This window comes from Balaenoptera acutorostrata, chromosome 11 (assembly GCF_949987535.1).
Source record: "Balaenoptera acutorostrata chromosome 11, mBalAcu1.1, whole genome shotgun sequence".
Classification (NCBI taxonomy): Eukaryota; Metazoa; Chordata; class Mammalia; order Artiodactyla; family Balaenopteridae; genus Balaenoptera; species Balaenoptera acutorostrata.
In genome coordinates, this window is record NC_080074.1 from 73,310,203 (window position 1) to 73,335,895 (window position 25,693).

The following is a 25,693-nucleotide window of genomic DNA, read 5'->3' on the forward strand; positions in this document are numbered from 1 at the left end:
TCAGGGCCTAAGCATGAGGGTCATTGCTAATTTACGTAATTCACCCTAGGGGGCTAGAAAAACTTCATTTGTATAATTTAGAAAGAGGGTTCCATTTAAAAGTGCTTCTTAACATGCCGGATTTATATTTTTTTCCCCCCGCTGGCATCTCTTTTGCAAAAAGAATAAGCTAATGCCTACTTGGAAAGCATGCATACAAAATTTCTAATGGAAAAAACTGCTCTTTATTATGATGTCTATTTTTTGCCGTCGATCAGCACCTATGATTCCCATACAACAATCCTATGCTTTCTCTTCCCAAAGGCCCATTCGGTCTGTTGACCAGCTGGTGACAAGGTGATCTGTCATCAACAACTGCCTTGAGCACAAATAAAATATACAATCAAAAATTTGACCTAGTTAGTAAAGATTTTCAAAAAATTCCAACTTAAAAAAATCATAAAGGGTAGGTGATTTAGAAAGCTGTTAGAGATGCTCAGAAATCAGTTCTAAATTTTGAAAAGACATGACTACAGCTTTTAATAAATCTACCTTCAAAGAGTTATGCACTCTTCCTAGTTGAATAAGTGAAGTGACACAGATGCATATCTAATTGTAATACATCACAGGATAATCTGTCAAGTCCCCAGTGCTCAGGCCCTGTCACCCCTCTTCATCCATTATTTATCCACAGCCTTCATTGCCAGCGAAATCTCTGTGAAGTATGTAGTATTTTCGCTACATACTTAGCAAAAACTTTTGGAAAGCATGTAGTGGATAATGATCATTCAACACTGTGTAAATTGTTTCTGAGGGGGAAAAAAACAAAACATTTAAAAAGCACCAGGATTATCCCAGACAAAATCATACATTTCATTTAGCCGGAGAATACAGTGTCTGTTCCATACTAACAAAGTTCATTTGGGTGAAACCATAAGGCCCCAAATGCCTTTTCTTTGCTGTAGAGCAATCAAATCTCCATGATCTTCCTTGTATCATGACAGGGACTGGGGAGACCTCAAAAAATGCAAGCCTGAGCTTATAACAACATCACTTCAGTAGTAGGCAAGCAGATGAAGGGCCCAATGTAATCATTTTTTCTTTTTCCCTCTTTTTTTAAATTGCTAAGTTGATAAAGAAGTTGGAAGAATGAGGAGATGTACATCTTGACCACTTTCTTGGTGTGGAAAGCCTGCCTCTGGCAGTTACTGGAAACTTGTAGTCTTGCTTTTCTGCATGCTTTTTCTACTGGCTCCGGTGCACATCCCTTAGTTGGGAACAGGGACTTGAGAAAGCTTCCCAAACAAATGTATCCTGGCTTTACAATCAGGATCACATGGTGCTGTTTTTTGTTTTTGTTTTTGTTTTGTTTTTTGTCTTTTTAAGGAATCACTGTCATAATTCACAATAATCGTATTTTTTTGAAACATGCTCTTAAACAATGAAGAGGAAAAGACATATTTTAAAGCACTTGAACAGTTCAGACAGATACTCTGATTTAGTCATGAAGGGGTGATAAGAACAAAAAGCTGCTTCAGGCATGTAGTAGTAGAAAATTAAGGTTCCTGTAAATTAGGTGGCTCTATTCCTCTCCCAGTCCAATCACTAGCTTTATTGTTTGTCAATAAAATACCAGATAAAAGACTAGTCTCCAGATAAGTCAGCTGTTGCCATTTGGACCTTGTGATACTTTATGTTCTCAGACCGTGGTGTGGCAGTTGCTGATAATACCTTTACATCACTAACAGGTGCCCTAAGGCCCAAACCTTACACACTTTCCTCTGGAAAGGAAGACCATAATAAAAGAACAGAACATACATACCGTACACAAGGTAAGATTAGGCAAGTAGCTGTTTTATGGCTTTGTAACATTTGAACTAGAGCTCTGAAACGTGCTTTGTGATTAATAAAAGTCACAATTAACGTAGGAATATGACAGCTGGAAGCAGTTCTGGTTCTTGATGCAACAACTAAGCTGCTTCCCAGAGCCTCACACAATTCCCCCTAAGCAGAGCCCAGCCTGTCCTGTAACAGCTGCTTCCCATCACTTCCCTGGACAGAAGGGCAGTGGATGAAACGCCTTCGCTAAGGAGACCCATGCATCTCCTTGACAATGTGCAGGAAATCCCACCATGTGGAAAAGACAAGTTTGCTTCTTTCCTTTGAAGATGTACGCTAAACTTACGGGATCATTAGGCAACCCTGAGAAAGAACAGATTTTCTTTCTTTTAAAACTTTCCTTCCCCTAAAGAAAAAATAATTAAACTCCATCTTATGTGGCTGTTAGGATAGCAGCACTGAGGATATGAATTCAAGCTTGTCTCATTTGGTATGAGGTTCTCTTATTTGAAGAGCTAGTGTTATTATTATCATTATCATTACTACTTTTATTATTATTTTCAATCAGAAGCTGCCCTCACGCTTAGAAATCCAGATTCTGTTCTCTAAATCCAAATAAATTCTCCAAGATTGAGAAGATTAAAAAAATTGCAGGTGAAATAAAGTAACTTTTAAGTTTATTCTCACTTTGCAGGGGCTGGGGGGAGTCTTGGCTCTATTTATTGAGGCAGTACTAACAATTAATTTAGGAAGATGGTGCGACATGAAAATAAAACTTCTGATTGAATTTCAAGGACTCTTCTGTTTAACTAGCTTCAAGAGTCCTCTTTTGATCATAATAAAATTATTTGCCATATGGTTCAGATGCTTGTGATCCCCTCTCAATGAGAGGATTATGCATGAAATAAAATGCCTACTGTAGCTGCAGCCAAGCACACAGCTGGCTCTGATAATGCCAACAAATGGCTTCATCTATCTCAATGTCACGTAGGAGCTGGTGCGATGTGAGTCAGCCCCGAATACAATTAAAATCTACATCATCTGTGAGAAAGGTGAAGAAGGTTCTGACATCAGAGCTGAGCCAGATCCATCGTCTTCCCAGAGCAACAGAAGAAACGTGTTGCCCCTTCACCCTGTCACATTAATGATGCGCCCTGCACATCCCTTCCTCTGCACATTAAAGATACTAAATCAAGGAGCCTCCGATTTAAAAGTTTCACCTTTATCTGACATTCAGCAACAAGATGTACAGTTTCTAAACTAAAGTTGTGTATTCCTTGCTTCCCTTCTTTTCCTGATGAGAAAATGCCATTTGTGTCCACGAGTGAAATATAAATAGAAAAGTTTACGATCCATGTGGCCTCAAATTGTGGCAATATGCAGAAATTTCCTTGTTTTAGTTCCACAATGTTCAACCACACTAATAAAATCAGGTTTGAACATCCATTCGTTCCAGAGAGCCAAATTTTATTGCTAAAACATCCATAACTCATAACAAGCAAGCTCAGTACCAATTCACAGACAAGTCGCCTCTTTTGCATGTCTTGAGTAAAAATGAAAAGTGAAGTTTGTGCAGAAATTTTGCCATTTTGCTCTATTATATTAGAAGGAAACCTTGCCAATATATATGGAAACTATGCCATATTCATTAGCATGTCCAATGACTTTCCATTAAAAGTACATGGAATAACACCTAAATTTCAGAATGAGGTTACTTAAAGTGAATTTTATAATTTGTTCATTATTTATACACTTTTGTTATGTACCTTTTTCCCTACTGAGTGATTATTCTTAAAAGACAAAATTAATAAACCGGGGCTTCCCTGGTGGCGCAGTGGTTAAGAATCTGCCTGCCAATGCAGGGGATACGGGTTCAAGCCCTGGTCCAGGAAGATCCCACATGCTGCGGAGCAACTAAGCCTGTGAGCCATAACTACTGAGCCTGCGCTCTGGAGCCTGCGATCCACAACTACTGAAGCCTGCGTGCCTAGAGCCCGTGCTCAGCAACGAGAGAAGCCACCGCAATGAGAAACCCGCGCACCGCAACGAAGAGTAGCCCCCGCTCGCCTCAACTAGAGAAAGCCCGCGTGCAGCAACGAAGACCCAATGCAGCCAAAACTAAATAAAATAAAATAAAAAATAAATAAATTTATTAAAAAAATTAATAAACTGTACACTAGTACATAAACCTGTAAACTAGCATGCAAATTTCTCATGCAACTGAAAGAGGAAAGTATCCACACCAAACAAAATACCCTATACTTTACAGTCAAAGAAAAACCTGTGTGAAATCTCTTGCATTCCTATATACTAATGATGAAAAATCTGAAAGTGAAATTAAGAAAACACTCCCATTTACCATTGCAACAAAAAGAATAAAATATCTAGGAATAAACCTACCTAAGGAGACAAAAGACCTGTATGCAGAAAATTATAGGACACTGATGAAAGAAATTAAAGATGATACAAATAGATGGAGAGATATACCATGTTCTTGGATTGGAAGAATCAACATTGTGAAAATGACTCTACTACCCAAAGCAATCTACAGATTCAATGCAATCCCTATCAAACTACCACTGGCATTTTTCACAGAACTAGAACAAAAAATTTCACAATTTGTATGGAGACACAAAAGACCCCGAATAGCCAAAGCAATCTTGAGAACGAAAAATGGAGCTGGGGGAATCAGGCTCCCTGACTTCAGACTATATTACAAAGCTACAGTAATCAAGACAGTTTGGTACTGGCACAAAAACAGAAATATAGATCAATGGAACAGGATAGAAAGCCCAGAGATAAACCCACGCACATATGGTCACCTTATCTTTGATAAAGGAGGCAAGCATATACAGTGGAAAAAAGACAGCCTCTTCAATAAGTGGTGCTGGGAAAACTGGACAGGTACATGTAAAAGTATGAAATTAGAACACTCCCTGACACCATACACAAAAATAAACTCAAAATGGATTAAAGACCTAAGTGTAAAGCCAGACACTATCAAACTCTTAGAGGAAAACATAGGCAGAACATTCTATGACATACATCACAGCAAGATCCTTTTTGACCCAGCTCCTAGAGAAATGGAAATAAAAACACAAATAAACAAATGGGACCTAATGAAACTTAAAAGCTTTTGCACAGCAAAGGAAACCATAAACAAGATCAAAAGACAACCCTCAGAATGGGAGAAAATATTTGCAAATGAAGCAACTGACAAAGGATTAATCTCCAAGGTTTACAAGCAGCTCATGCAGCTCAATAACAAAAAAACAAACAACCCAATCCAAAAATGGGCAGAAGACCTAAACAGACATTTCTCCAAAGAAGATATACAGATGGCCAACAGACACATGAAAGCATGCTCAACATCATTAATCATTAGAGAAATGCAAATCAAAACTACACTGAGATATCATCTCACACCGGTCAGAATGGCCATCATCAAAAAATCTAGAAACAATAAATTATGGAGAGGGTGTGGAGAAAAGGGAACACTCTTGCACTGTTGGTGGGAATGTAAATTGATACAGCCACTATGGAGAACAGTATGGAGGTTCCTTAAAAAACTAAAAATAGAACTACCATACGACCCAGCAATCCCACTACTGGGCATATACCCTGAGAAAACCATAATTCAAAAAGAGTCATGTCCCAAAATGTTCATTGCAGCTCTATTTAAAATAGCCAGGACATGGAAGCAACCTAAGTGTCCATCATCAGATGAATGGATAAAGAAGATGTGGCACATATATACAATGGAATATTACTCAGCCATAAAAAGAAATGAAATGGAGGTATTTGTAATGAGGTGGATGGAGTTAGAGTCTGTCATACAGAGTGAAGTAAGTCAGAAAGAGAAAAACAAATACAGTATGCTAACACATATATATGGAATCTAAGGGAAAAAAAAAGGTCATGAAGAACCTAGTGGCAAGATGGGAATAAAGACACAGACCTACTAAAGAATGGACTTGAGGATATGGGGAGGGGGAAGGGTAAGATGTGACGAAGAGTGAGAGTAGCATGGACATATATACACTACCAAATGTTAAATAGATAGCTAGTGGGAAGCAGCCACATAGCACAGGGAGATCAGCTCGGTGCTTTGTGACCGCCTTGGGGGGGTGGGATGGGGAGGGTGGGAGGGAGGGAGATGTGGGAGGGAGGAGATATGGGGATATATGTATATGTATAGCTGATTCACTTTGTTATAAAGCAGAAACTAACACACCATTGTGAAGCAATTATACTTCAATAAAGATGTTAAAAAAAAAAAAAAAGAAAAACCTGTGTAAGATGCTTGAAAATCTTTAACATATAAATATATGTGTTTGCACACATTATATATCTACATATATGTAGATATAAGTTACATACATATTTAGGTATATAAATAATTCTTTGGAAAAATCGACGGGTTCTTTTTGTTGTTGTTTTAATTTTCTGACCCTGAAGTTAGGTAGAAGACCTCGTGTAACATAAGGGAGATAATCATCAATGGACATGGGATATTTCAGATGTCGTCTTTTGCACACTTTCCCTGTCTTTGATGGTCTATCATATGCATAAGAGTAATTTTTAAGCAAGCCTCTTTGAAGTAGTCTCTACTAATGTGACAATTATGCCTTTAGTCTATTCAGTTTATGAAAAATGTATAAAAAGCAAGTCAGTTATTCATTAATTTTTTAACCAAATAAGCTTATAACTCACTATGCTGTCTTAGGACAATTTCTATAGAATTCTTTGTAGTCACCCTATACTAGTGGCTTTCGACTTTGGCTGTACCTTAGTATCACTTGTGGTGTTTTTAAAAGTAAATATGCCTATGACTTACCCCCAGTATGCTGGAACTGAATCTCTGAGACTGGGGCCCAGACTTCTGCATAAGATTCCGCTATAAGGTTCCCCAGATGATAGCTAATGAACCATGAAAGATGGAGGCCTGTATCTAAACATTGCCTAAAAGGTATTTTAAATGTATTATTTAGCAGCTATATGAAATATACAGCACCATTAGAATAACTGTATTATTTACAGACATTTCTTGCTTTAAGCAAAATACATCACATTTCTAATACAAATTTATACAATCCTGTAAATATTTATTATAATGTTATGATATGGTTAGCTCTATACTAGGTATTGTATGGTAATATAAAGAAGTATGACATAGTTTTTATGTTTATTGAGTTAATCATCTCAGTAGGAAACAGACATACACCATATTAAGTATTAACCAAATATAGTAATTGTCATATTGAATGATGCTTACAATAAATGCCAAAAGGCAGTAGACCTAGAAAGTACCAGTGTGCAAGCATGTGTTGATTATTCCCCATGGAAATCTTTATCAAATATTCCTTTAGAGAGAAAAATCCACTGCTACTTCTTAGAAATGATTTTTTTTTTAATTGTCACACAAAACTTCTGGGAGAAACCTATCACACAAAGCAAGATACCTTATCAACTATATTTTAACTGTTAGTCTTAAGTTGCAATAGGTCCTAGCTTGGTAAAGGTTTGGTTTATTAACCCCAAATAAGAATTGCCTATAACAGATTGCCTTTTTGAAGACAGAACTAAAAAGGTATTAGGAACATGTGTGTGTGTGTGTGTGTGTGTGTGTGTGTGTGTGTGTGTGTGTGTGTGTATTTATTTATTTATTTTAGATATGAATGTAGTAATTTGAATATGGAAGTGTCCCATTTCTAACCTAAAGTAGATATTTAATAGATTTCTAGTCTTCCAATTTCATTTCCAAACTCTTCACCAAAATACAGTTAACCAGTCCTTCCTTCAAAGAATTAAAAAAATACTTTAGAGATTTGGTGATTGAAACTGCCTTTGAAGAAAGTAGCAGGAACATTATTCTGTATAAGAAATGTAGCTCAGAGATATTGACAGATTTGTGATGTCACCTAGTTATCAGTAAAATATAAATAACCACTAAAGAGGGATAGAAAGGTCTTGGGTAGTATCATTAAGGGACCACCGTTTAGTTCAATGTTCTAAACTTTTTTAGAAAAATCAATCCCAGAGCCTCCATTATTAAATTAAATAATTTAAATAAATTAAATAATTAAAGGCATAGTTATTTGAGAAATATTAAGTAATGAAACCCAGAAGAAAAAAATCTCTACTGAGTGGCTATTTGTAAAAGACAAAATTATAACCTCACTTTGATATGTGCTCACAATCTGTAAATTAGTATGAAAATCCCTCAAACAACTAGAAGATAAAAATATCTACACAAAATACGCTAACCCATGGATTTGTGCTTTAGAGTGAGAGAAAAACATAAGAAACATATAACATAGAAATATAACTCAACAAAAAATTAAGAAAATCCATAAATAAGAACATGCAGTTTCCACATATGGGTGACCTACAGCAGCTGGGGCAGGACAGCCTTCCTGTGAGGGAGATTAGCAAGTCAGTCAACCTCTCCCAGCTTGAGTTTCCTCATCCACACAATGGAGAAAAGTGAGTGGGTGTGAGGATGGAGTGTATGGGGACTGCCCGGGATACTACCTGGCACATTTTAAAACCTCAATAAAAGAATAATAATAATAATGATGTTTTTAATGAGAAGAATAATTAGGAAAATTATTGGTTACACACTGGAATATAGTATTTAATCAGAAGACTCTCTTCCTATGCCACGGAATTGTATATGAGTTCTGGCAATCCTAAATATAATTCTTCTATTCAGCATATATAACTGGATGGAAGTGGCAGCTGGTTTCAAATAGCTGGAATATAAATGGTATGCAAATGGCTATAATTCAGAGGCTGTGCTTTTTGCCTCTTTGTGCTATTTCCCAGACTCTTCATGTTTTCAATATCAAATCCTACCGATGGAGCTCCTCTGAGCTTACCATGCCTCCATCTGAGGCATTACCACAAGTCAGCAAATTCACATTGTTCAGAACAGAACTTTTTCAGATCTGGATCCCTGGTGTTTCACATCTTCCCTTCCTCCTGATTGCCCCCAAGGCCTGGGTCAGGGTAAAGGTATCATCCTTTATCTTGGTGGGAGCAAAAGACATCAAAACTTTCCTCTTGGGTTTCATGCAGCCTGTAGCTTACCAGGAACTAGAGAGGGTATTCCTCCCTTAAAGGGTGGCTAGGTGGAATGCAGATTGTTAGACAACTGAGGAAAATCCCAAGAGCAACTCAGAAACTGATCCTGTGTCTAATGGCTGGGTCCTGAAACATTACTATGGTTGCATGGCTATTGCTACTACCCAAACAGTCAGCCAAGGCTAAAACGGCCGCCAAAGAGTGGACTCTACATATTACCTTACAGAATTCAGAAAGTTCCCAGCATTGTTGCCGGCCTCAGTGTCATCCTTAAACACCACATGCAGCATGTGCTTAGGATTAAAGCCTATGAATGTGCAGAAATTACTCATCAACATATAATCAATTTACAAGGAGAACACTATTCACATATTGTCAAACCTTGAGGACAGGGTCCATGTCCAATTCGCTCACCTTTGTATTCCTAGATTCTAGAAAAGTTTGAGATCAAGTAGATGCTAACTTGTCAAGATAATGAGTGAATGAATATAATACCATTCTGGTTAGGAGAACAGAGAATGGGCTTTAGAATAAGACACATGTAGATTTAAGTTCATAGATTCAACCTCTAATGGCTTCGGTTTCCTCTTATGTATGATGTGTACAGTAATATAAACTAGCTTGTTGGGTTGTTGGGATGAATAAAGTTGTTTGTTCACAGTAAGTGAACTAGAGCACACAGTAAGTGCTCTAAACACCTTGATATTAGTCTAGAGGGTGTGAGTGTGTGTGTGTTTGTGTGTGGGGGTGTATGTATGAGAGGGAGAAGGTGGGGAGAGAAAAGTTAATGTAAATCTTTCTAGATTTGGAGTCAGAATAAATGAAATTACCTTTTAGGGTTCTGTTTTTCATCTGCATAAAATGTAAAAACCCTTTAAACAAACATTTTCCAAAGAATCCTGAACAGAAAACTGCTTGAGAGTTTAGCTCTCACCCTGATTCCCTAAGGTAACCTGTGGATTTGCCGAATGGTAACGTAAGTATTTGAGCTGAATCTTAAAATCACTCAACAACATTATTTCCTAACAAAAGAATAATGAGATATTACTTTGGAACGTTTTCCTGAATAGACTCCCACTTGTTACTCATTCTTCCCTTTAGTTGTTCAAGGATAGAATTGACTATGTGAAGGTGTTAGAGACAACTCTCTACCAGATGAAGTCAGTTCTAAAAGGTCATAATAAAATTAGTAAAGGCAGATGAAAAATGTGCGGATAACAGCTGGTAGCTCCCAAAGTGTGCACACTGGTACAATTGTGATAGAAGACATCGCTCTTTCATCTCTTTTCTTTCTCTACATGCATTCTTTAATTCCCAGGGACACAGTTATCTTGGTGGTTGAAATTCAGTCATATACATTACAGACTGATGGTTGGGAAGACATCATTAGGTTCTTAGCCAATATAGAATTCTACTTGTCGATATAGGTTATCAGTGAGTAAGCATGAATAGAATCCTGGCTTATTAAAAATAGCTTTTGGGACTTGGACATAGATTCTAAAAGCTATCACTGCCCAACATTGTTATTAGCCTACAAAATTTTTTATCATTTCCTCCTACCAATGTTAGAGAATAGAAAATACAAATTATATCTAAAAAAATAGAGAAAAGTTTTATGTCCTCTTGTTTTAATCAGTTTTCTGCCATTCAACTGTCATAAATTCAAATTTCTAAACATAATTTTAAAAATATTCCTATGACGCTTCAATTGGATTGAGTTTAATTTATCCAGCATTTAGTGTTTCAAAGATATCTAAAATATAAATTCTAAGCATGTTTAATATATGTTTATTCTTTCATCTTCTTCTTACATACATAGTTGAATCCATAGCTGTATCAGAGATATTGGCCAGAGCAACTCAAAGAGAGTAATTATTTTAGTGAACTCAATTCTCAGAATAGAAACAAAAGAGATATTTGAATTTTCACATGTAATTTTCCCCCTCACATTTATATTTTTGAAAGTCTGTGGAGGCAAGAATCCAGTTGTAAAGACATCGTGGGATGACTGTTGTACTGAGTAAGGGGCTGCATGTAATGCAAATTCATTTGTTAAGCACCAAATAACCACTCTCTCCTGGTTAGTGTTTTTCTCCCCTCTTGGACAACTATGAATTAAGCAAAAGTTTAACTCCCTGAACAAGCTCCAGAAAACTTGGAGGCACTAATATTTTTTGATCACCTTCTTCCATTTCCATTTTTCATTTTGAAGGACCCAGCTGTCTGCTTACAAGACTACAAAGATTTTCTTTAATACTGTATCAATGTTCTTGGTTTACCATTGACAGATTTGAAACGGTTGTTGAAAACTGAATGCATATATGCAAATGTTTTGTTATTAAATGGAAACATTCCAAGAACCCAAATGATCCATGTGAAATTTTAATTATAACTTAACAGCTGCTTGAACTAATTGAAGGATATCAGAAAGGTGATTTCCTTCTCATTGTAATTAAAGAGTTAAGCCTAATTTGCTGTTGTCAGGACAAGACTAAATACCAATCTGGTCTGCCTAATTATATTAAAAGGTAAACAGATAACTGCTAGAAAAGGGTAGGGTCCACGCTAGACAAAGACAACAGGTTCCCGATGTGCCATCGCCACCCATTCCTATTGGAATACGAGCAATGACCTTTAAGCAAAGTAGCAACTGTTCTCAACTTCTGCTCTGAAGGCTGCAGTTTCATCTTGCAGCATGTCTGTTCATTCCCTCTTGTAGCCAATTTTATTTTCTTTCAATTTCTCCATCTTTTCCCCAAGGGTCCTCTGTGACCTCATCACTTATGAGAGAAGAAAACTGAGGCAGAGAAAAGGCAAGAAAATCTTCAGAGCAAACAACTGGTAGAAAACAAGACTCTTGACTAAATAGTATAGTGCTTTTTCCCACCACTCTCTGTGCTTTGCACCTACTAACATGGAATTTATCTAGTTTTCAATTTACTATTTTACAGTAATGGGGGAATACATCTTGAAGTCTTTTTAATGGTATGCTGTCACTTGCCCTTTGTTCTGGAAGAGCCAGAAAGTTGTGTTTTTGAATTTTTTTTTAACCAGAGTGCTGTGGAAGAGTATCCTTTATGAGCATTATCATCCTTTAATACCCTAACTGAAAGGGGTTAAAGCTCCTATTCATTAGTGCAAGGATTTTAGATGCAAAATAAACAAATCACTTTAAGTCTGATATTTCATACTCTTTATAAAACCCCGTCTCACTTTCTGAGTAGGCTTCTAGATATGAAAACAGGTGGAATTCGGCTGCCAAGGGTTCTGGCAATCCTGATGCTTCTTGGATGATTCTTCTTGTTCTTTTTTTATGAATTCATTTTCTTTCTATCAGCCCATAATGTAAGGATAGCCAGTATTTGTTTCTGTCTTTTTTTTTTTTTTTTTCACTGTCTAAAAAAGAGACTCCTACGTAAACTCATTTGGAGTAGTGTAGGGGACTGCAGGGGGAGGGGCTTGTTTACTCATCTTTGGATCTCTCTCAATGGACATGTGTCTCCTGCCCCCAGATTCAAATACATATTGCAAGTGAGGCAAAGCCGAATACAGAGAACCACTGTCAGAATGAACCACTGTCCCTGTGTGTGGTCCATGTGTTAGCCCTCAGGCATGTCAGAGTAGCTTATACAGAAGCCCAATGCTCTATAATTCTTTTTTTTTTTTTTTTTTTTTTAAATTTTATTTATTTATTTATTTATGGCTGTGTTGGGTCTTCGTTTCTGTGCGAGGGCTTTCTCTAGTTGTGGCAAGTGGGGACTACTCTTCATCGCGGTGCGCGGGCCTCTCACCATCGCGGCCTCTCTTGTTGCGGAGCACAGGCTCCAGACGCACAGGCTCAGCAATTGTGGCTCACGGGCCCAGCTGCACCGCGGCATGTGGGATCTTCCCAGACCAGGGCTCGAACCCGTGTCCCCTGCATTGGCAGGCAGATTCTCAACCACTGCGCCACCAGGGAAGCCCTATAATTCTTTATCAGAGCAATAATCTCTTTACTTAGAACAGTAACACACACATTATTACATTATTAAACTTTTGACTCACTTTTCTAATCTATGCCCAGTCCCATATTGTTATTGCCTAATTATATATTTGTTGCATCTACTCAAATTCAACCTGTTTAACTTCTTCCCCTGAAAACCAGCTCCCTTGTTAATATGACCCATCTCTCCTATATTACTTTTCCAGCTATAGTCTCTCTCTCTCAAATTATTCGACCTACGTAACACTGACAGTAATCTTCATAAAGCATCATTTACTAGGTAATTCCATCCTACTACTCAAAACCATTTAACACTGGGAATTTCCTATAAAGTTTAAATTCCTTAGGCTGACATTAAGAGCTCTCATAATTTTGCCCTAAATTCTTCCACTTGGCATAATTCTTAGTTTTAAGCATCACAAAAACTACTCTAACTACTTAAAGTAGAAAGGCATTTGTTAGAAGACTCATTGGGTTGCTCACGTAATAGTTGAGTAGGCCTAAGAACCTGGCTCAAAAAACGGAAATAAAGAAGAGAGGCCAGGCAGCCCAAACCAGCTCCAAATCATGCCACCAAACTATTCTGGCAAGGACACTGCTGCTTCCACCATTGACCACTGGATGCCATAGCTTGCCACTCCTGTCACCAACGCTGCTGACATCAACACTGGGTACACTGCCATTGCTGCCACAGGAAATGTATGTGGCCGCTTCTACTACCAGAATGGATACCTCATTACAAAGTTGCCCCGTTTCTGATCCCAAGTCCCAGACAAGCCTTCTGCTTGGACAAACCTATGTCTGTGCCCAATCTTTTGGTGTAAGGGTAAGGAGCAAGTATCTGGACTTTCCATTTATAGAGTGAGAAGTAAGTCTGCTTGCTACCAATGCTCATATGGGGGGAATTCCCCAACCAGGAACTCAGATGGCAAGGAGAACAGAAAATAAACAGTTAAAGAGAGAGAGGACAAGAGAGCTTTTTGGCTAACTAATGTCCTAACCAAACCATTAACCCACTAATCTATGGTATATTCAGTCCTATTCCTCCTCACCTTCACAAATCATTGAATTAATTATGATTCTGCATATTAAAACATCTAGTATCTCACCAAAAAATAGTACTTCCTAATTCATGAATAAGTACTACTTCTATTCCAGCCAAAATGCCTTTTTCTCTATCTTCACATCTACCCAACCTGAGGATTTAGTTGAATTCCATCTTGTCCAAGGAGTTATCTCTGAACACTCAACTCAGTGTTAGCTGCTTTTTCTAAATTCCTACTGCATTTAATCTGTATCATTCATTTTGGTGTTTATCATTCATACTGTCAAACCGTTAACTATCTGTTCATGTGTGTAGTTTTATATCCACAGATTGCAACCTTCATGACAATAAGACCATGTGTTATAATACTTTGCAGCAACTCTGGAACACATCATCATATTTTGGGGAGAGAAGCACATAATAAATGCTTACTGATTGCCTGTTCTGCGGCTGAAGTAGGTTTTCAATTAAAATTTTAATCACCCACCTCCACATACTTCCATTCTATAAAACGAAAAGTGTAGGGAAAAAAATGGGTTAATAAGTTAACTGTTTTTCTGTTAATCGAGGCATTATCATAATAAGCCTCTAGAATAATTTATTTTGTTCTCGTATAATTTTTTTTTACTTTAAACCATGTAACAAAAGTTCTGTAAGACGTAAAGGGAAAGAACTAAGAAAAATAAGTTCATCCATGGCAGAAATGCCATGTTATATAAATGTTAGCTCTTGCCCCAGAATTTTTTTTTTTTTAATTTCATTATTTATTTTTAATTTATTTATGGCTGTGTTGGGTCTTCGTTTTTGTGCGAGGGCTTTCTCTAGTTGCAGCAAGTGGGGGCCACTCTTCATCGCGGTGCGCGGGGCTCTCACTGTCGTGGCCTCTCTTGTCGCGGAGCACAGGCTCCAGACACGCAGGCTCAGCAATTGTGGCTCACGGGCCTAGTCGCTCCGCGGCATGTGGGATCTTCCCAGACCAGGGCTCGAACCCGTGTCCCCTGCATTGGCAGGCAGATTCTTAACCACTGCGCCACCAGGGAAGCCCTGCCATGTTATTTAAATAAAAAGAACTCAAGGTCTCTTATCCCAAATAGAATAGGAGCTACCAGTCACCCAAATAAATCACCCATCACTCCCTTGCCACTGGCTCTTACCGTTAGCTTCTGACATGCTTAAGTCTGTCCTGTATAAATCAACAGGCGCACTTTCTTGACTGTCCTTTTGCAGGATGACGCTCTCCCTCATCCTCTTTCCTTTCATAGCCGCGCTTCTTAGACGTGGAGCCCGTGCTCATTGTCTTTGTATCCCCAAAACTGTGCAAGTTAGCAACACTACTCCAGTTAATCTAACACTGACTTCACCATGTAGCTTTCATTTGTGAACCTCAGTGCACCTTTCTCAGAATTTCCCTTAACATGACCATTAGGTGTAACCAGATCCAATGGCCACTCCCACTATTTTGAAAAAAGTCTCCTCCTTAGCTTTCATACTGTTTCTTTCCCAGCTCTCTTTCTTCATCTCTCTTCCTTGAAAAAGTTTTAAGAGACCTCCCCTACTTCAATCCACCTGTTTAATAGTGGATGTTCTCCATCTTGTCCATGAGGTCCCCCAAAATTGTTCATCTTATAAGCGTATCAAATAAACACACTGTAGACCTTAAACTTTCAAAATGCTCTATGCCAATTATATCTCAGTAAAGCTGGAACAATGGAATACAAATATTGGATGTTTCCCAAATTATTGTCCTTCACCTTTTCCCCTCATACTTTCCCATCTATTTATATGTCCCAATCCCCCACTCATTTCCAGCTAGTTTACCTACAAGGCTTACTGCTACCTAACATAGAGCACTCCTCACCTGTTCTGTTTTGTTAAAATGAAATTGATAACAACCCTTCTCTGGAATTTCTGATACAATGCCATGTCTTACAGTGACTGTCACCTAGAGTCTACATCTCTAGCCCAGATTTCTCTCTGGAGCCCAAATCATATATTCAGCTGATTCCTGGTTAAAAACTTAATGCCCATTGACAACCAGAATCTTGTCCAAGACAAGATCTTGTCCAAGACCCAAAACTCCAGAAGAAATGCACCTATTTCACCTCCTTTAGATTGGACTTTTGTCAAATATTGAATCCTTCCCAGAATCAGAATAAAGCTTTGACACTCCCCAAATTATGGTTGTGATACTTATAGATCCCTCCCAGGTATGGTGCAGATGAAGGGACGAAGGTGGCACCACTGTTTCCACCCTGACGAGAAGTTAGCCTGCTCTGGGTCAGACAAACTCAGACCCAGTTTGGGGCTGGCTTCAGTTCTTCTGCTCCCACATTCATAACGTAGATATAATAACAACATATCTAACCTGACTGGGGGAATAGATTCCAAAAACGTATACAAAGTTCTAAGCTATTAACACTACATTTTAAAAAGTTATTACTGTTTCCTATATGCTTTCCAGAAAACCATGTTTTATCTGAATCTCCTTTGGGGGGCTACTTATTAAGTAAAAAAAAAAAACCAGGTAGTTATGCTCAAATTAAACTAAAATGTATTTGTTCTAGAATCCTATTATTTTTGTCATTGGGTAGCATTTTTTCCAATTAAATTTATCAAATTTGTAAGTTTATATAAATAATGTTATTTTGAACCCTTGAGAGTATCTTTATTTAATCTATTTTGAGCACTTTAAGGACTTCTTATCTATCTAGTTTTCCAATCAAGATAAATTGTGAACAAGTTTTACTCTCTGTGTCATCTTGTCTAGGCACCAAAGTCACAGCAATCGCAGGTTTGTTGAAACTAAACTCTGGAATTGCTTCAGTTGCCCATACTATTAGGGACTAAGAGTAATTATATCAGTAAGGTTTGGAGCATACCTGGTGATCTAAGCATACAGCAGGGTGCTTTCCATGGGTTTCCCCTCTCATCACACAGACTGCTAAAAAGACATGCAATCAAAGGTCAAGAGCTAATAAAATTAATCATTTTAATGCTTCATCAAGGATGTTCTTAAGTGAAACTGGCATTTTATTTATTTACTGACTTAGTTTTAGCTTTCACTACAAGTCTGTAGCAATAGGAACACACTGACTATTAGCACAGTTTGGTGCCACTGCCTTGATTCCTGTTAACGCACAGCAGTTTCATCCACCATTGCTTCTGCATAATCAGCACGGTGTCAATACAATGAAAAAGGCAAATAATGTCTGAATATTATTAGGGAAATTGTCTTGACCTAGCAGGCCACCTAGAAGGATCTCAGGGACCCTCACTGCTCTGCCAATGCTTTTAGAATTACTGCTCTATGGCACAGAGCAGGTAAGGTCTCAAGACAGTCCACTCTGGAAACCCCATGCCAGTGAGACTAATCAGTGATGTCCTTGATCTTTATTAAATCAGGAAAAATCTGCCAAAATTTTACCTTAATTTTTATTTCGAAATTTAAGTCAAACATGAATAATATCACTTCCCACAACCACAGATGATCTTCCTTGAATTCCCACCATATGGACTCAATCCCTTTCATGTAGTCTTTGTCATATTTTACCCTAAATTTAGTTATTTGTCTTAGGTCTGTTACTCTTTGTTAGGCAGAATACCTTCAGTACAGACTTATGAGATTCTAGGAGATAATTCTGACTATATGCCTTGAATACATAACAGAAGCTCACATATATTTGTTTTTTGAATTGACTTATATAATTGGCAAAGCCAAAAAGAATTAGGGAATTCCTTGGTGGTCCAGTGGTTAAGATTCTGTGCTCTCACAGCTGAGAGCCTGGGTTCAATCCCTAGCGGGGGAACTAAAATCCCACAAGCCACGCTGCACTGCCAAAATAAAAAAAAAAAATAGCCAAAAGCCAAAAAGAATTAGGCCTACACCACAAGGTGTCCTTTAAAGAGTGTTTCAAATAAAATTTAGCAATATATTTAAGAGCTAAAACTACTTAGAATAAAACAGGAGTATATCTTTGTGACCTTGAGTTAGGTAATAGTTTCTTAGAAATAACATTTAAAGCATAAACAGCAAAAGATAAAAGATAATATAATTGGGCTACTCAAAATTTAAAACTTTTGTGCTGCAAACAATGCCATCAAGAAAATGAAAGACAATCCATACAATGAAACAAAATATTTGCAAAGTATATATCTGATAAGATACTTATATCCAAAATATATAAAGAAGTTTTACATCTCAACAATAAAAAGAAAAATAACCTAATTTAAAAATATGCCAAGGATTTGAAGAGACATTTCTCCAAAGAAGATATGCATATGGCAAATAGGCACATAAAAAATGCTCAACATCATTAATCATTGGGGAAATACATATCAAAACTACAATGAGACACAAGTTCATACTCACGAGGATGGCTATAATCAGAAAGACACACAAAAACAAGTATTGGTAGGATATAGAGAAATTGAAATCCTCATACACTGTTGGTGTGAATGTAAAATGGTGCAGCTACTACGGAAAACAGGTTAGCATTTGCTCAAAAGGTTAGATATAGAGATACCATATGATCTAGAAATTCTACTCCTAGGTATATACCAAAGAAAAATGAAATCAAATGTCCATATAAAACCTTGTACATATATATTCACTGTAGCATAATTCATAATAGCCAAAAAGTAGGAACAACCCAAATGTTCATCAACCGATAAGTGAATAAACAACACGTGATATATCCATACAATGGAATACTATTCGGCAATTTAAAAAATAAAGTACTAATATGTGCAAGAAAATGGATAAAGCTTAAAAGTATTATGCTAAGTGAAGGAAACCGCACACAAACCACCACATACTGTATGAGTTTTGTAATTCCATTGATATGAAATGTGCAGAATAAGCAAATCTATAGAGACAGAATGTAGGTTAGTAGGAGGATGTTGGAGGGAAGTGGGGAATGACTGCTAACAGTGTGGGGTTTCCTTTAGGAAAACAAAAGTGTTCTATAATTAGATTGCAGAGATTATTGCGCAATCCTTTAAATATACCAAAAACCATTGAATTGTATACTTAAAAAAATTATTCAGGCAGGACCCATCAAGCTTTTGGTTAGTGAACTATAATCAATGTTTATCAAATAAATATAACAATATTTACATATCGGTATTTACTGTATTAGAAACTAAAATTTAGAACATTAAGAAGCTGCATAAACAAATCCTCAGAGATACCTAAACTGTTGAACTGAAAATAAAATAAATTTTAATTCATTTTCATTCATAAATCAAATATAGTCTATAGACCACTTTTTCAGGAGACAGGTTCAGGATCTATTTTAACTAGGTAACATTGGCTAAGTTAACTTCTCTGTGCTCGATTCATCATCTGAACAACTGGAAATTTGCCATATTCAAGATTTAATGTGAAAACAGTAAGTTTTAGCACAAAATATTTTCTTCTAGTAATACACATGTAATGATATATTTTTAGAACTCTAAACATTGGATAATCAATGGCATACCTTTTCACAACAAAACACATACATATGACACATAATCCAATGGGAAACTATTGATCATGCCCAGAAATCTACTTTTCAGTTTTAGTATCTGGACTGCTTTTGAAAACAATTCCAGGAAGAATTCCAATACAAACATTTTGGGCAAAAGGAAGGGAGGTATACGCATTCCCATACTGTGTTTCATGGTTAAAGAAACTGTCTATAACTTTTTTTTTTGACCCCTCTCTCCTTATCCTGACAAAAGTAAATTTAAAGCAATTGAGAAGACAAATGGTTCCTCACATAAAGTGGGGGAAGGAAAACTAATTTGGGAATATGACAGCAAAACACTCATTTGTCATGACTACATTGAGGTATCTTGGAAAATGACTAGAACCTTGCTGTACATTGTGTGACTGGAAGGACCAACGTCCTTTGTCAAACTCCACCTCCTGCTGCCTCGGTTCATTTCCACTGAAGGCTACTAGCAATATTAACTCTCCATGGCAGTCAAGTCAGGTGCCCAGCAGCAAGGCAGGGGAGATGGGTAGGGAACTGAGAGAAGGAGGAGGAAGACACACCGACCAGGAGGGGGACGGTGGGTCATGAATTTGTAAGAACTAATTTGTCTAATATTCAGTAACAAAAGGACCTCGTCTGCACTGTGCATTAATGCAGCATCAATCACTGGGTAACTGCTCCACACACATAATGAGAATATTCTCTGGCCAGCCCCGTGGTCTGTACAGACAGCTGGGGAGATAATAACCCAAATGGAATTTTTATTTTAATGCAACTCCCATCCTTTAAACACAAAAATGAAACAGATTAAAGTTGGTTAAAAAAATGTAACAGCCTTTCATAAAAGCTTAGTGTGATAACGTATTTATTCCAGCAGTGATGCCTGAAGAGCCTGAAATGTCTCCACTTGATTGTTTGGATTCTCCAGTTTAATGGCCCTTTTCTTTTTAATTCATTATGAGTTGCTTTAGTCTTTCCAGTCATTGTGTCTAATAACATTGGTTCATCTGATTACATTTCATTTTTTTCCCTTCTTTTTTAAGGATGCTTGAAAACTGCACTTCATTTAGATTAACTTTATTTTCAAATCAAAATTATACCCATATTGATACTTACATGAAATATTTAAAATATATATTTACTGCCATGTTACATACACAATAGTTGAAAAACAGATTAATTACTACAAAAATTCACAGAAAACAGATCAGCTTCATTGCAACAGAAATTTAGGTCATCTGTTAGAGAAAAAAATTCTCCCATCTCCTATTTATTTTTCCACTCTAAAAAACAAAATCTAGGCAAAAAAGTAGAGATTTTTTCACTTGTTAGACTGCAGCAACTTCTCTCCTAAGGACACTTTACAAATAAATTTGAAAATAGACATGAATAAACAGAAAAATAGCTTTTGACATTTAATGATTTTCTAAGAACTAGTCAGCAACTAAGAAATCTACCTGAATTTTTCTAAATGTAGTTCATGAGGCACAATGGAATCAGTACATTAGGGCGTTCAATATGTTGTCACTAGAGAAATAATGAACTCTCCATTGCAGAAATATTTCTAAAGGACAATTTAAAAAGGGACCGAGAGGAAATATGAAAAATAGTAAGCCTAACAATGACAAACAGAAGGAAAAAAATTTAATGAGGTCAAGTTGAAAATATAATTTAAGATAAAAAGCCTCATTGAACTCTTCCTGCTGTTCTACTATAACAGAATAATATAATCAGCTTCCTTGATCTGTGGTATAGGCTCCAACTCACGGAAGCTGCTTTAGCATGAAGCAATCACATATAAAATGACTGTGTTAATAATGAGTAGACATATACTATCTTATAATATTTGTGTATTTTAGGATTGAATAATTAAATTTTACAATAATATTTTAAAATTTATTTTTAGATCTATATACCATAAGGCTCCCAGAAATCCTTGATATCTTTACATGACTTGATACAAATATTTTAACTAATTTCTTTATTAAACCTGAACAAATCTTTATTAATCAAAGCACTATGAAATGATTGATTAATAAGAGTAATTGATAATTAGTCTAATAATTGGTTTATGTTTTCACCATGAGTTTCTAATTTTGCTTTAGTTTCAGCATTAAAAAATACCTTGCTCCTTGAAATAAAAATAAAAATCCCCTCCACACACTGATTCTAAGGCAAGTTTTTCCCCTAAAAAATCACTAACATGCATGTACTTGTGTATTTCCACAAACAAAGAAGGATAATAGTTAAATTTAATTTTCTGTAGCCCATATTAAAAACAGTGTGTTTTCTCACTTTAAAATATAAAATTACACTATAATGTGAACAGGCTTTTCCAACTCTGTACCTCATCATCTCTTTTGAGAATCACTGCTTTAAAGAGAGGCCTAATTTGGTCAGACTTCTCCAGAAAACAGTTGGGAATTGGATCAGAAGTCTTTGATCCCAGCCTCCAATATGGCCCCCAATGATCCCTGCCTCCTGGTATGTGAGCTCCTATGTAATCTCTTCCCGCACTGTACCAGGGTTGTCTGTGTTAACCATAGAATATGGCAGAAGTGATGATATATGCTTTCTGAGATGGGTTTATGAAAACACTGTAGCTCTTATTTGTCTAATCAATCACTCTCTCTCTTGGATCATTTACTCTGGGAGGAGCCAGTTTCCATGTGATGAGCAGCCCTATGGAGAGGACCCTGTGGCAAGGAACTGAGCCCTCCAACCAACAGCCAGGAAGGAACTGAAGCCTCCTGCCAAAAGCCGTAGGAGTGAGGTAGAAAGCAGATTCTCTAGCCCCAGTCAAGATTTTAGATGACTGCAGCCTTGGCCTACACCTTGACTGCAACCTCATGGGAGACAATGAACCAGAACTACCCAGCTAAACTGCTCTCAGATTCCTGACCCTAAGGAACTGTGTGAGATGAATAAGTCTTTGTTGTTTTAAGTTTGTTATGCAGTGATTGATAACTAACACAGTTCCTGCTAGCATTGTGCAACCAAAAAGAATAGGTATAGTGCTAAAGAGAGTGATACATTTCCATTGCCAATAGATATGTTATCTGTCTAGTGCACTACAATTTGTCCAACCTGGTTAATAGACCCAGGGTATGGATAATTCCCTCCGTTTCCCAATGCAGGACTATGCCTGCGTAAGTTATATAACTAAAACCAAAAGAAAACAAAACAATAATGACTGATCTATTGTGACCCATGGCATTTTTGCTGCATACACTACAAAGAATCCTTTGAATAATATTCAAAATGGAAAATTAATGCTACAAGAGTTTCACATTAACATTTTCATTCTGTTAAAATAAGTTCAAAATGCTAACCTACATACATTGCTTGTGGACCTCATAATTTTGAGATTTATGAGAACCAGAATAGTTGGCACTAGATAAACACTAGATGAATAAATGAATGAACTAATTTACTGTACTCCTAGGTTATATTTTATTATTGAAGTGGAATGTGGAAACAAATGATCAGAACAAACATCAATCAGTCCTGTCTAAATAACAAAATTATATGCGGTAGCCACATATCCAGATATGGTATATGTCTAAGAGAACAAGGTTATAGAAAATCTTTCCTCCAGTTATTTTCTTATTGTGAATAGTCATCCATGTCATATTTGTAAGAAAGCAAATTCATTAGGAAGAGAATGAATCCTGAGGCCGCAACTAAGTCATCTATGTTGGTAGCCCAGCATCCATTATAGTCTTGGTATTGTCTATTCCAGGAGAGGACAGGGTCAAAGATTATTTAACTCTATTGGATTCCAAGGAATGACTTCATTTTCATCCTGGCAGGTGACCAAGGAAGCTGAATCCTGGGATCAAGGTCATCTGAGAGGTTTTCACATAAACAAAGACATGGCTCAGACAAAGAAGAGCAGAAACTGTAAAAACTGACACAAGATGATAATTATTGTAATATGATAAACTGGACAGGCTATGAAAATCCTCTGAGCTTCCTCTGAAGAACTCACCTACATATAAAATCAAAATCCAGGGACAAGGCTCCATTGTTCCTGCAGCCTGCCCACCCTTGGAGTTCTGAATGCTACATGCCATCCCTAAATTCGCAAGTTACTGTACAGAACTAGGACATGGCCAGGTTGGAGACCCCATACTTCTTAGCCTTAGGTAGTCCAGTCACCTTATCCATTTTTGGTAATATTGCCCTTCTTCTTTGAGGGACGCAGCTCTGACCTGGACCACCTCTACTTTGGGTACTGGTTAAGAAACTGAAAACACTTGGCAGGGATAGAGAAGCAGAGTAGAGATCACATTTCTCCAGTACAGAAGTTAGTACAAATTTACAAATTCTCAAATTCTCTCAGAGTCAGATTCACATATATAAGAGAGATGATGCTCTGGACACATCAGTCACATGACTATCAAGTTCATATTCTTCTTCTGGCTGCCACTTCCCTGTACATAGCCCTGTTTCCTGGGAAGTAGTACCAGCCTGGTCTTTACGTGGAGTTGGCCACTGATTGGACCAGGTGGGGAGTGCTGTGGTATTTGACTCAAGGGTAACCAATCCCTGAGCTGGCCAGTAAGCTATAATGGTCACTGCAAGAGCAGTATAAGGGCACTACTGCACTTCAGGCAGAATAACACCTTTTTTTTTTCATTTTTGATTTTACAAATGCTGACACACTTGTAAGAGCATTATTCTCCTTTCCCAAAGCTTCTATTTTTCAACTCTTTCTTCCCTTCTCTGTATCTCACATGCCAAAATGAACCAGCCTTTAGTTGACACACTATTCTAGGGGATAATGTGTAGAATCAGGCATATTATTGGCCACATTTGTTGAATAGTAAGAGCAATAGATTTTGTCTTTCATAAGCACACAATAAATATTTCTGAATGAGAACTGTTAAATGAGGAGAAATATCTCCTTAATTTGCATGCAGATATTTAAATCTTTGAAAGAGCTATGATTCTTTCTAAAAGAATACTTTTTTAAATGCCTTATCCTGTAAGCAGTTTTATGTATGCTATTTCCGAAAAGAACTCTTATTCCAGTTAACATTTTAATAAACCATGCAAGGCCTTTTTTTTAGTTAAAATTCTCTGGGTAAATGAACATAAGCATAAAACTATAATAATATGACTAGAAATGAGATACCCAGGTAAAGCTACCACATTAGTTTGGTTAGGATATCAAGAGTCATGTTCATAGTCATGCTCTCCAATAAAATTCAAACGTCTATATCTTGGGCACATTAACTTCATGTATTTTCCTGAATATGGTGGCTATTTTCCCACCATTGAGCAAAGAAATATCCATAAAGTAATATTAGCCTCTTCATTCTCAGTGTAGTAATCCAGTGAAAAAACTAATATCCTGGGCAAACATTATAAATATGTTTTATTGTATACTACGGAGTGTTTGCATATCTTAAAATCTTCAATACCTTCTTTCAACAGCAAAACAAATCAGGTCAGACATCATTAATTAGCTTTTCAAAAACTCCATAATTAACCTAGCTAAGAGTTACTGCTCCTTTTATCAGATTATTTTAATATATTATAAGGAGTACAACATTTGTGATATAGAACATAACATGGTAGCAAATGGGCATAGTGATTATTTTATGGTTCTGTTTTGAACACCTTCTTTGTCAATATACAAAGCTGCTTTAGATGTATAAATGAATCCTCTGCTGTCACCATTCAGAGTATTGTATAAACAGTAGACTTTCACACAAAATACCTTTATGTTTAATACCTTCATATTTTCATTTTTACTTAACCAATTTTTTTTCAAGAATGCTCTATCAAGATCATTAGTGCTCATTTTATTTTAAAACGTTAGGATAAGAATTCCAAAGCACATCAAAGTCACAGTGCTGTTTTTCCAAGGAAAGACTGTTACGCAGACACAGGGTTGAAAGAGTCACATATATGGACTTTTAAATATGTGGTAGTTTGAGAAAAATTTATTAAAATGGCGGTTTCTATTAGGGATGCTGACCAATTTAACTGATCTAGAACACAAGGTTACAGTTTCAGTGACAAGTAAATTAAAGGAAAATCAGATGTTCTATAATCAGTGATTTATCTTTTCGCTTCTTCTTTAACCAAGGAATTAAATACAGCCCCCGTTAGTCTAGTTATCTTTGATGTGCAAAGCAGACAGGATCCATTGTGTACCCACTGTGAGTGACAGCATGAATGACAGCCTTTGCCAGTCAAAGCTGTGATAAGGACTGAGTTCTGAGAGAAGCTCCTATTTGAGAGCCATCTGCATTGTCCCAGCCATCACTT

At 36.9% G+C, this 25,693-nt stretch overlaps 1 protein-coding gene across 1 annotated transcript in view; it reads right to left on the bottom strand.

Moving 5' to 3' along the window:
• Window positions 1–25,693, bottom strand: part of PDZRN4 (PDZ domain containing ring finger 4) — a 367,624-nt gene that overhangs the window by 202,634 nt on the left and 139,297 nt on the right. The gene's annotated exons all lie outside the window — the stretch shown is intronic.